This window comes from Malaya genurostris, chromosome 3, assembly GCF_030247185.1.
Source record: "Malaya genurostris strain Urasoe2022 chromosome 3, Malgen_1.1, whole genome shotgun sequence".
Taxonomy (NCBI): Eukaryota; Metazoa; Arthropoda; class Insecta; order Diptera; family Culicidae; genus Malaya; species Malaya genurostris.
In genome coordinates, this window is record NC_080572.1 from 239,630,298 (window position 1) to 239,643,451 (window position 13,154).

General features: G+C 38.6%; 1 protein-coding gene across 6 annotated transcripts in view; it reads right to left on the reverse strand.

Annotated features, from left to right (window-relative positions):
• The window catches only part of LOC131438596 (uncharacterized), a 259,391-nt gene extending 246,553 nt beyond the window's left edge, over positions 1 to 12,838 (reverse strand). For 4 of the 6 annotated variants that reach the window (XM_058608708.1, XM_058608707.1, XM_058608710.1 and 1 more), the window contains exons 1-2: positions 12,324 to 12,837; positions 3,324 to 3,993 (exon numbers count right to left, since the gene is read on the reverse strand). The gene's annotated coding sequence lies outside the window, so the exon portion shown is untranslated. Of the gene's footprint in view, positions 1 to 3,323; positions 3,994 to 12,323 lie in introns of all 6 variants that reach the window. The other 2 variants (XM_058608713.1, XM_058608712.1) reach the window with 2 other exon arrangements.
• Positions 12,839 to 13,154: the final 316 nt, after the last annotated feature.

Sequence of the window (13,154 nt, forward strand, 5' to 3'; positions counted from 1 at the left end):
GCCGCTTATAATTAATCAGTCGTCATACTGAATAATGCCATATTTTCTCAAGGTAGTCGGCTACCTAGAGATTGAAAGGCAAACAATTTTAATACTTAAAAATCGAACGCCTATTATAAGTAAGTTGTCATTTTGATATTTGTAGATTATTCGTATGAAAAAAATGTACTGAACATCGTACTTTGAGGAACGATTTGATAATTGAATTTAAATATTCTATGAAAAAAATTAACTAAATCGGATGAGGGTAAGGGGAGCTGCCCTGCGGTCAAGGTTTGAAAATTTGCGATCTTTGAAAATCACTATTTTTTATGCCAATAGCCATAAAAGTGCATAAAACGTCAATATTTAGCATCATCTCAAGAATAATTTTTTTTTGAAATTATTCACCGCTCTCCGAGGGCCACTCTCTTTGAGGTCCAGCATGCGGGCCACCCGCCGAGTGTTCGTGACTTGGGGGTTTTCCCGTGGACCCACACGGACAGCAGGATGCGGCCTTCAACGACACGTATCATCGTCACCGTCCAACACACCAGCCACTCTTGACCCCGCCCGAAGATATTATTTTACTTAGTATTAAGCCACTAGTATTAAGAAATATATCTGTAGGATTTTTGTAATCTGTTGATATAAAAAGATGAGGAGGATTTATGCCTGCTGGAGAGAGATTGTAAATTTCAGCTCCAGGGGGCTTTTCCCTGCTCCCAAATAAACAAAATAAATAATAAACAAAATAATTTTCTTCGATTCTTGAAGGAATAACCGGAATCGACTTGTTCGGCCGTCTACTGTTAATGACTAACGATTGGAACAGTTTTGATGCCGGTTCAGAATTTTTTTACGTTTTTCGTTTCTCCCATTTAAGTGATGGTATAAAATTTGGAACACACTTCACCCTATAATTCCGAAACCGAAATTGGATCCGGATGAAATTCAGAAGTTCCTTATGCTACCAAAAGAACTTTCATTTGAACCTAAGTTTGAGAAAATCGGTCAAACCATCGTTGAGAAAAGTGAGTGAGATCCTTTTTGGAAAATATGACCGATATTTCCGGTGGCTACGGAATCGGAAACCGTCTACTGATAGTGACTACTGATTGAAGTAGTTTTGAAGCCAGTTTAGATATTTTTGTTTTGCCCCTTCAAGTAATGGTGTAAAATTTTTAACATACTTTACCCTATAATTCCGAAACCGGAAGTCGGGTCCGAATGAAATTCAGGAGTTTTGTAAAGGACTGTGAGACGATTCATAGTCATGAATACAAGTTTGTAAAAACCGGTCACGCCATTTCTGAGAAAAGTGAGTAAGTAATTGGAAATGTGAATTTTAAAACTAATTACCCTTTAATTCCGGAACGGGAAGTCGGATGTAGATGAAAATCAGGAATTCAAGTAACCTAGTTAGAAGCGTTTAAAATTACAGTAATTCTGATCATACTCTTTAAGTACAGCATTTTATGCAGCCCCATCGTGTACCGGTGAATCAAAATTATTAGCAAATTTCAATGCAGTGAACACCCACACAAACGAACACATATTGAAGTAATGCTTTTGAATCAAGTTAAATGTGGGAAATGCATAAAAAAATCACCGAGATATAAGCGCTTTGAATTAAGTACGAAAAAACAATCGCCGATAGCTCGAAATTGGCCTGTTAGTAATCGAAGAATCATAATCAACAGCTAATTGATATTCAATATACTCAAATAAACACGGTATCAGGACATCGCACACATACAAAAAGTCATCCACTTACTAGACAAGCTACCTCTTTTGGCGGTTGGCGGTTGGCTGCCGACTAAAGTAAAAACCTTAAGATAGCATATAACACACGGACTAACAAGTTTAGGGCCTAACAAAGAGAACATGATTTTTTGGTTTAAAATTAACGTAATCTCCATCAAGAACAACGCAATCATTCAAGCGCCGCTCGAACATTTCAATACCACTTTTGTAGAACGATTTATCTTTTGTCTCAAAGTAGACCTCAGTTTCAGCGATAACCTCTTCATTCACGCGAAATTTCTTACCGACGAGCATTTTTTCCAGGTCTGCGAACAGCCAATAGTCACTGAGAGGCAAATCTGGCGAATACGGTGAATGTGGGAGCAATTCGAAGTTCAATTCATGTAGTTTTGTCATTGTTTTGATTGACTTGTGACACGGTGTGTTTTTTTTTCTTTGCCATATGCGGTCGTTTCTTTGAAATTTTAGCCTTCGAACGCTTTAATAACGCTATCAAATATTCACTGTTAACGGTGTTTCCTTTCTCAAGATAGTCCAAAACACCGAGACCGTAACCTTTCCAGCCAAGTGTTGTGCTTTCGAGCGCTTTGGACGAGGTCCACTCAGATGACGATCGTTTAGATTCCGGAGTGAAGTGATGAATCCATGTTTCATCCATTGTCACATATCGACGCAAAAATTCCGGTTTGTTACGTTTCAACATGGCCAAACATTGCTCAGAATCATCAAGACCTTCTCGTTTTTACGATGTCAGCTAACTCACGCAACTTCACACTTCGATCATTCAAAACAATTTTGTCGAGGGGACGGGTATAGCGTAATGGGATAGTCGATGCCTATCACGCAGCCCATCTGGGTTCGATTCCCAACCCCGCACATAGGGTCAGAAAGATTTTCTGGTCCGAAGAGGCGAATGACCTTAAGATGTTAAAACCTCTATAATTGAAACAAAAAAAAAATTGTCGATTTTTTTCAATGTTTGCTGGTGTAACCGTTTCATTTGGACCAAAGATCGTTTGTTATTATCACAAACTAATGAATAGAATATCATGAAATTTTAACAGCTGTCTTTCATCTATAGATTCCCTTTTATGCGAAGGTTCATACGATGCAGAAGAGGGCGCTACTTTTTCTTGCATGACGTAAACCCTTTCTATACCGATCGAAGCAGAATTGCTACTAAATTTCGAAATTCGAGGTGTACAGCAGTGATCAAAACCGTTTGCCTTGCGAGAGAAATCAAACGAATGACATCATGATGGCATGCTGTGATTGGCTCGTGAAAGCAGGTCGATTCAAACCAATTTTTCAATACTGTGCTATTGAAATACTGCAACGACGTTGCCATACATGTTTAAGTTAAATGTTTCCGAATCGATTGGTTGTTAAATTATACAAAAAATTGACACCCGGTCCAGTATAGTGAAACAACTGCATTCAAGTGTTAAAGTGGATAAAGTATCATGTATGTCGTGCCTAGGTATCTGACGAACGCCATTTTGAAATTAATTACAATAAACCTTTGTTTTGAGGGTATAATATAAATGGCTCTACTTTGTTGAAGTTATAAAACTCACCTGTTTCGATTGATACTGCAACTGCACCGTGCGCTACTGGTCCAACAAAAGCATCCGAAACAGACCGTCGTCTGTTTACCGGGTGGGTTTCAGCCGTAGACAGCGGCTCCCGTTCAGTAAACCGATTCACTCGTTCTACAAACCGAACGAGAAATGGCACAATCTTCCGAAAAATAAAAAAACCAACCAACACAATAAAATATATGAAATATATGCCAACTGACACGCAGCGGACTTCAGCGTCAGTAGCAGCAGCAGCAGCCGCGGCAGGAGCGGCGGGCGGTAAAAGATGTTGGAACTAACGACACCGGCCGGCCGTGTATTGGCTCTAGAAGACGTGAGGCACCACGGGAGTCAACGATTGGCGTGAATTGATGTATGTTGTATGTTTGTTGTTTTATTTGGCCTCACGTTGTGCGATTTTTTTCCGACCGATTGCTGGAACCGAAACGGGCGCCTGGTGGGTACAAAATTTAACTGGGCTTGTGGAGTTACGGTCACTAGAAGGGCCGGAGGCGATCCAGCACTAGCAATAGAAGAAAGCAGCCAACAAAAACTCTTACGCGCGCGGTCGGTTGGTTTGAAACAATCACCGGTCTCTTATCGGAGAAGAAATTTTCGTTCGGTTTTTTTTTCTCGCTACTGGACTGGAAAAAAAATCAGCAAAGATCTGTAGAAGTAGATGATAAATAAAAAAAATCAGTTAAAAGTGGTATCTAGAGGAGAACGGCGAGTAATGGTGAAACGGTGTGCTAATTTTAGAGCATATCGAGAATGCGATAAAAGTCGAACCAACACAGCCCAGGAAAGGTGGCTGCCGGTCTCTTCATTATTTTTTCAATAACTGTGCACTTCGTTGCCAAACATTTTTCTAAATGGTATGGTTTTCCAATCAGTGTGTAAAATACAAAATTGGTTCCGCTTCCGTCACTGAAAGTGTGTCACAGGGGAAATTAACGAAGCCCAGAAGAAGGTGTATTTATTTTAGGAACAGTCGAACAGTTTCATTTCAAACATCAATTATTAAAACCGATCCGGGATTACATTGCCGAACTAAAGCCCTTCCCCACAGTGATATGTGCCAATTATAGAAAGCTAATGAGACAGGTAAAGTGCTATTAGGGATTTATAACCACGAGACTTTCGATCATGACGATGATGATGATGATGATGTTTTTCCCATTCGAAATCTAGAAGGACAACTGTCAATAGACCATCTTCTCACATTTATTGCCGGTCCAGCAGATCCATCCATCCCTTTACTTATATTTTCTTTTCCCAAACGAACTCCGTCCGAAGCGATCTCGGTATCGGCTCTGGTTCGAAACCTAGACCTAGCGCACTGATGATGTATTAATTATTCATTCAGGCTCATTTGGTAACCAAAACGTCTGACTTCGATGGCACCGTCAATTTCTAGTTTGCAATTTCCACGCTGTCAATGGATATCACGAAGTGGCTTCTCAATGATAGTAGACTGCTTGACTGTGAACGAAAAAAAAACTTCTACACAGCAGATAAGAGCCATTTGTAATTCTAGTGAACGTTTGAGTTCTTGTTTCGAGTGTACATAAATTTGCTCGGAATGGAATGGATTGGTCTACGATAAGCACCGGGACCGGGATAGTTTGGGGCAGCAACGGGGGTAGATGTGTGCGATGACTTGGCGGGAAATTAGATGATACCAATATAGATACCCATTCCAGAGTAGACCACGTAAGTAGGTGTAGAAGATTTGTTTGTCAGCTTCAACATTCAAGGGTCTCAGATTAGGCCACGTAGATTTGTTTAAGTCAAACACTTACAATGTTTCAATAAAGGCGCCAGCTTTAAGACGATAGGAAAGAAAAACGTGTGAGTTATGTCAGTAGCTCCCGATGTTTCGAACGGAATCTATTGACCTTTGTACTGTTGTACAATCTTCAACATATCGGCCGATATTTAACGAATAATGCCACCGACCCATTATCCACACCAAACAGTGACTTTTTTGGGATGAATTGGTAGCTCTTGCAATGCTTCTGGCTTCTGGTCATCACTCCCAATACGGCAATTCTGCTTGTTGACGTATCCATTCAACAAGAAATGAGCTTCGTCGCTGAACACAATTTTTCGATAAAAAAGTTCATCTTCCTCACACTTTGCCAGCGCTCTTTCATGATTAAATTATAGACCAAACTGAACAAGTTTAACAATGACACAAAACACGATTCACGCGTGATCTGTCTGAAACAGTGTTGCCGAAAAAATACCAGTCAAAACATCAAAGCGCGAAAAAGCTACCGTAGTGACGGTAATCGAACCCGTAGCTGACTCCTATTGTTTTGCCAATTAAACTACCCTGCATCTGAAAACAAGTGGGTTCGAGTCCAAAGCAATAGCTTTTTCGCGGTTTTCCATTACGTAGTTGTATTCGCATATAATTTTTCCAATCTATTTCCCTCGTTAGATACTGATCAAATTTATAACTAGCTCAAGGCGACTCTAAATCTTAGCTAGACTAAAACAAATCATTGATTTACGTTGAAGTTTTGAGGAGTGTGGAATGTAGGGTGTATTCGATAAAGATGGCACATAACACATGGGCTGAAAAGTCCCGGACCTAATACATAGATGGCGCTAGTTTTATTGCTGTTACCTTTTTTCAGTTAATACTAACCTTTAAAGGACAGCTGTTCAGATTTCATGATATTCTATTCATTAGTTTGTGAGAAAGCTCTTTTCAAAATGGGTGCCGCGTTTGCTCACTGTTGACCAAGAATGAGAACATGTTGTGAGCAGTGTTTGGCCATGTTTAAACGTAACAAACCAAAATTTTTGCTTCGATATGTGACAATGGATGAAGCATGGATTCATCACTTCATTCCGGAATCAAAACGATCGTCATCTGAGTGAACAGCCTCGGTGGTTTGGGATGTGCATGGTGTAATATTGATCGACTATCTTGAGAAAGGTAATACCATTAACGGTGAATATTATATAGCGTTATTGAACCGTTAGAAGGCTCAAATTGTAAGGAAACAACCGCATGTGGCAAAAAAACTTATTTTGTTTCCTCAAGACAACGCAACGTCAATCCAAACAATGGAAAACTACATGCATTGTTCAGTTCGCTTTTCCATCTCAGCCAAATCAGTCGATAAAACAAAATTGCTTACGTTCGGGACAGAAGAAATCAAGTACAGTTTTGTGTAGTGAACAATAGAACGATCTCGAAATGAGTGAACCAAACGAACAAAAGCTACCGCCGGTACGAATGAATAAAATTATTGTTGACTTCAGACAGTGCAAAATTCGACCTTCGATACGAGAACTTGAAGGTTTGCTTGAGGAGCAAATGCATCTTGACATTAAACGTGTACTTCAATGCAATAAGACAAATAATGTTGTTTATATCCAGTTTTATAAAGAGTTGGATGCAATTCAATTCGCAAAAGACAATAACAATGTGCACTATGTAGAGCACGAGAACATTAAGTACAACATTCCAGTATATATGGAAGATAGTACTATAGAAGTGCGTGTGCATGATCTTCCCTCAAGCGTCATCGAGTCATATATTCGTAGAACTATGTCCCAATACGGAGAGATTCTCTCTATCGAAAAAGAAAAGTGGAAGAACTGTTTCCCCGGTATTCTAAATGGCGTACGTTTGTTACGCATACACTTACGCCTATACCTTCTTATGTGATTTTTGGTCAAGATACAAGAATTCCGTGCAAATCACTTGTTACCTATGACAATCAGATGGTCACATGTCAATATTGCCAAAAAGCTGTTCACTACGATAAGCCATGTGATAAACCGGACAAGGAGACAACTATACCAAAGGACAACGGTGCTTCCTTCACATCAACCCCAAGCAACCTCAGTACACCTGTGACAGTCACCAACAACAGTGAAGCATCCTCTTCAACGAAACCATCCAACGTATCCCCTATAGAACAAAGTACACCAGCTGCAGTTAACAACTTACCCTCCAACCAACCAGCAATTGCAACCAATGTACAACAAGGTGCATCTACAGCAACTAGCAACGAAAAGAAGACGGAAAACGACAACAATACCATCGATGCGGCCATGGATGACGAGACGTACCACGAACGAAGTGCCCCTCAATCCTCGCAGGAGGAAAATGGAAGCTTCTCTTCCCCTAGAAAAAGGAGTGACAACGAGATCCAACTAAAAAAAATTATTTAAAAAATCGGCTCAATCGGCCACGTAAAGCTTGTACGCAAATAGGCCTGAATAAAAAATATCTTTTAAGTAAAAAAAATAACGGAAGATAGAATACAACAATAAGCCGAATACAATGTAAGGATGAATTCTGGGTGTGTTGAATGGCATATATCCACTAATAATCAACTGTTAAACCAAAATAATTGCCAGGGTTAAGCCGAGGCAAAGTATGCGGCTCTAAAAATCGATAATGGAATATAGTAGCAAAATGATTCATAGTGTTTATTCCCAAATTTTATGGACGCAACCAAAAACCGCTGCCATTTCGCAATGGTTCAGAATCTGTCAATTTTTATGGCTGCGTCCTGTTGTTTACACTCTTATCTAACCACTTGTGCAGTTGTTTATTCGTTTTCATTAGTTTGTTTCGAAATGCGTGGACTTTCAGCTGAACAACGTCGAAAAATTGTGTACAAATGGTGCACAGAACGCGGACTGTCACTGAGAAAGATAGAAAAAAAGGAAGGAGTAAGTGAAAAAGCCGTGCGAAATGCAATCAGGAAGTTCGGTGAGTGTAACACCTTTGAGGATAAACCAAAAACGGGTCGAAAAAAGGTCCTGCTAACCCTCAGTTGGATAAACGTATACTGAAGGCGTTCGAGCAACAGAAGGAGGTTTCCGTTCGGGATGTAGCCAAAAAGGTGGGCACTTCGAAGTCAAATGTTTTTCATGCTAAAGAACGTTTGAATCTTCGAACCTATAAGAATAATAAGCAGAAACAACCAGAACGTAGTCCGAAACAAAAAGCATCGATCAGGCCGATGGTTCGAAAGTTGTACAATACTATTCTTGTTGGAAATTTGAACTGCATAATCATGGACGACGAAACCTACTTGAAACTCGATTACAAATCCTTGCCGGGACCATAATATTATACGGTGCGAGAGGGGCAAGTGTTAAACCAGTCCGAGACATCGATTGAAGTCGAAAATTTTGGTAAGAAAGCTATGGTCTGGCAAGCAATTTGTAGCTGCGGTAAGATTACGAAACTCTTCATCACCACTACTTCAATAAACAGCGAAATATACATCAAGGAATGTTTACAAAAACGACTTCTACCCATGATTCGAAGCCACAATATCCTGTTGTCTTCTGGCCAGATCTTGCTTCTTGCCACCACTCGAAATCAACGGTAGATTAGTATACTACCAAAAATGTCACTTTCGTCCCAAAAGACATGAATCCACTAAATTGCCCACAACTTCGACCAATTGAGGAATTTTGGGCATTAACGAAGACACATCTTAGGAAACATGTCTCGACAGCCGAAACCATTCAACAGTTCGAAAAAGATTGGAAAAAAGTGTCAAAAATTGTCGCCAAGAAGTCTGTACAGACTTAATTAGGAACGTTCGCAAAAAGGTGCGCCAGCTAGTCTACAATGGCTAAGTAACAAATGTTGAGAATAATATTCTGTTGTTGTAGTCTAATATTATCAGTATATCGAATAAAATTTGAATATCTAACACTTTTGAATTATTTACAGCGAAATCAAAATGCCTCCATACTTTCTGGGACAGTCTTTAGGATGAAGAAAATTGAGCTCAGAATGTCTAATCCAAAAACGCAATACACTGAGGTCACTTTTTACGCGGGAGTTACGTATCGCGTAAAAAACCATGCAAAAAAATCCGCGTAGCTTCGGTAATTCGTGTAGAAAGAAAAAAACGCATAACTGAAGAAGTTTTTTTTATACGGATTTTTTTTTGATGCCAGATGTCTTAAAAAAGCATGAAACGTTGACATATGGTGTAATCTCAAAACTTTCTTTCTCTCTCTCTCTCTCTCTTTCTCTTTCTCGTCTTTGGGACTTTTTGACCGCGTAACTTCGGAAATCCGCGTAGAAAAAAACCGATATTTCGATGCCAAATATCTCGAAAATGCATGAAGCGTTGAGCTGAACTGTAATCTAAAAAAATATTTAGGAAAAAAACGATTTTGAGATTTCCGAAATCAATTTTTCTTCTATGCCAAATGTGTTAAAAATGCATAAAACATCGAGATCTGATGTCATCTAAAAAATTTCGAAAACTTTTTAGGTGTCAAAGAGTTGATCTCAAAAAAATTTCGGGATAACACCAGAGGCGATAACACCTGCGAAGAGGCGATCGACCTGAAGGTTGCAACCTCTATAATTGAAACAAAAGAACAAAAGAAAACAACGTTAAGAATAAAATTATGACATAATGTGTACAATTACAATTACAAAAAATATACTCAAAACTTCAATGAATTCTATCACGGTCCTATGGAACTTTGATGTTTTCACAATGTTCCAAGAAATCCAAACACAACTTACACAGATACAAATATTTTGTGAATTTACAACCATTTTCATGCACATATTTGCACGGAGAACCCGCAGATGACAAAAATTCAATATTGCAATTGTTGATTCACGCCCTGGTTGTTTCAACTAAAATGTTGTTGATTTAACTAACATATCAGTTGATTTTATCATAACCATTCAGGTAAACGAAATCGATGTATTCGAATGCGTCACTTGGTTGAGAACGACAAGCAAATCTAAGCGTTATTTTTCAAATATACAGTCTTGTTCATTGACAAATCAATACATTCCAATTTATTTTAACATCCATCGTGCTTTTGAATCTGATTTTCGATTTAGCTGATGTCTATTTCATAGTACTTTTTGTTTACATGTTGTGTAACTTTCATTATTTTTTTCTGGGTACAAATCTTAACAAAAAATACTAATACAAATGATTCCAATTAACATAAACATTTTTCATCATTATTCATTTCATCCGTTGATTTTTTAATTCCTCCTTTCACCTTCAATGTCACACCTTTTGTAATGTTTGTCTTAATCAAATTAAAGACAGCAAAAAAAAACTTCGATTAAACAAGCAAAGTGTACAAGATAATTTAATGAAAATCTGTTAAAAGTTACGTTTTGGAAGGTTCATGACCTTCCGAAAGATTTTTTAGGGAGCCAAACGAAACGAGCCAAATTTCGAAGCAGAACAAGTATGACGTTATTTCGCGCATTCAAGTGAAAAAAATATTGTTATTTGTTCGAAAAAAAAAAAACAAAAACCGAACGTGAATGTATTATTGAGTAAAAAAGAAAATGTTTGCAGGTGGCTTGCAATACTCTTTATACTTTAACGATTTAAATAGTATTCGCTCTTTGTCTAATTTCTGCTAACTACTAGCAAACGATTATAAAATAAAACACCTTGTCCCAAATCTGGCTGTTACCATGCATCGTATTTCCATTCTTCGCTAAATATTACATATGATTAGGCAATTGAAAAAAAAACAATCGAGTTTGATTGTTGAAATTTATAAGTGCCAAAGTAATTTGAAACGATGAATACTAATCAAATTTAATGCAACATCTTTCGACACTGGGTTGCCAGATTTATGAATTTTTGCATCCACCAGTCTGTTACTATGAGAGCCTGTAGTTCGGATGGTACTGAGCGAAATTGGTGGTCAAAAACAGCACAAGAAAAAGTACTGATCGGTACCAAATTCAGATTGGTTGTTCCTGGAACCAACTGGAAGTTCAGCAGGGAAGCTGTCATAAAAAACTTCTGGTTTGTCAATCAGTAGACGGAACCAATTAAGTCCGTTTTGACGGAATTTGGCATTCTACAAATACCCCTGACCAGTCTAAAACTGATATTTTGATATTCGTAACAATTCCCAAAACACCGAATTCTCTAATCTAATCGAATGATATTGACACTTCATGAAGGGCACCGCCATGTTTTACTGTCTTCATTTTCGTGCTTAAAAACCAAATTTCAAATCAGGAATTATATAAAATACAAATATTTAGATGATGAATTATCTTCGAAAATAATTCTTGTCCTGGTTGCTGCTGTACACTAGAGATGGACGAGTTTCGGGTATTTGAACTTGAAACCCGACCGGAAGCTGAACTCCACGGAAAAAACTTCTCGAATTCGGGTAGAAATTTTTTATTTCGATCGGGTGCGAGTCGGTTTAATAAAATAAAACGGGGTTCGGGTCGGGTACGGGTGAAGATTTCAAATTTTAATCGGCTACGGATCGGGGTTGGAATTCAAGCATTTGCATACCTGACCGTCTCTACTGTACACATCAAACTGATAAAAGTTTTGATTCCACACAAAGCAGCTCATCCTTGTGTGGTTTACCACATGAGCAAAGAATTTTTCAATTCTGTTCTTTTCTTCAAAGTCCGGAAGTCGGACTCGAACAATGTATAACAAACACAACCGCAGAAAAAATAAACCTTGAAAATGACAAGCTGCTGCATAGAAAAAATTTCCGATACCAAAAAAATCATTACTTCTACTATTTCCTGGTATGAGCGTAGGCCTTAGTATTGAATTTTTTTTTGTTGAAAAAATGAATTGAATGGTATCAATACAAGTAAAATCAATTCTAAAAAAATTGGAAGCTGCACAAACTACTGTCACCAAATCTTGACTTTGGTAATTTTTGTTCCCTTCAACACTACTATCTAAAAACTATAGGAAAAAAACTTTTATTCGGAACCGAATCACAATATTTAATTCCCAGTTTAAAATAATTCGTTATAGTAACTGTATTTTATTAGATCTAAAAAAAATCCTCCAAAGCCTATTTTTGTTGGCTTTTTTGCAAAATATTGTTGCATCGCCTAGCAAGCGTGGCAAACTTTAAATGACATCATGAAAAAAATTGTGATACACTATTTTCAAAATTCATTGCAATATCTGCCATTTGTTTCACTCTTGCAACATCTTGCAACAGATTTCTCACCTCTTATCGAAGTTTGTTCGAAAAGCGAACGAAAGGTCGGCAGTTACTCAAAACACGTAACACAATTCAAATATCAAAAAACTTTTTTTATCCTCCTTTTTTCCACAACACAAACACAGCTATTCACGAATATATCTTCTGGTCAAAACTATGGCACAAATCCATCAAATATTCCAAAAATTCTTGAAATCTTCGGATCGTGACACAACTCAGCCCCACATTTTCACCAAGGATTTTTGTCACAAAACACAGAAAATTGTAGCACTGCGGAGCCGCTTGATGCGTTCTATTTGAATAAACTTCCGTTTTTTGCACGGTACAACACTGACAGAAAATCGGCGCTTATCGAAACCGCAATCCGACTGGCGTCGGTCAGCTGATGTAGCCGGAAAGTTTCCCAAGTACAATTACTAACTAACTGATCAAAGATTAAACCGGTACCGAAAGGACGGCTCCTGAAGCCTTCAAGAGCTAGTAGCTGTTCTAGTGCCGAATGCCGAATAGCAACTGACTCGAGCGCGATTTGGCAAACTCATTCCCATGTGCCCCGATCCGAAAAGTGGAAGTGGAAAGTACTTCGAATGAACACCGGCCCACAGCACCGGAGTTGCTCTCGCCGGCTTTCCGCTTTTTCGCTTAAAAGTTCATTTTCAAGCTAGAAAAGCCGCTGATCAGTCCATGCGGAGTATGGTTTTGCCTGCCATAGAAAATGATTCTGCGTCTGAATCACCCGCGTGTTGTGATACTTCCTGCCGGTGTTGCGCGCGACGTCGCGTAACGGTACGATGCGATGGGTGTTCATCCGACTAGTTGCTCGGTACGACCTGTACC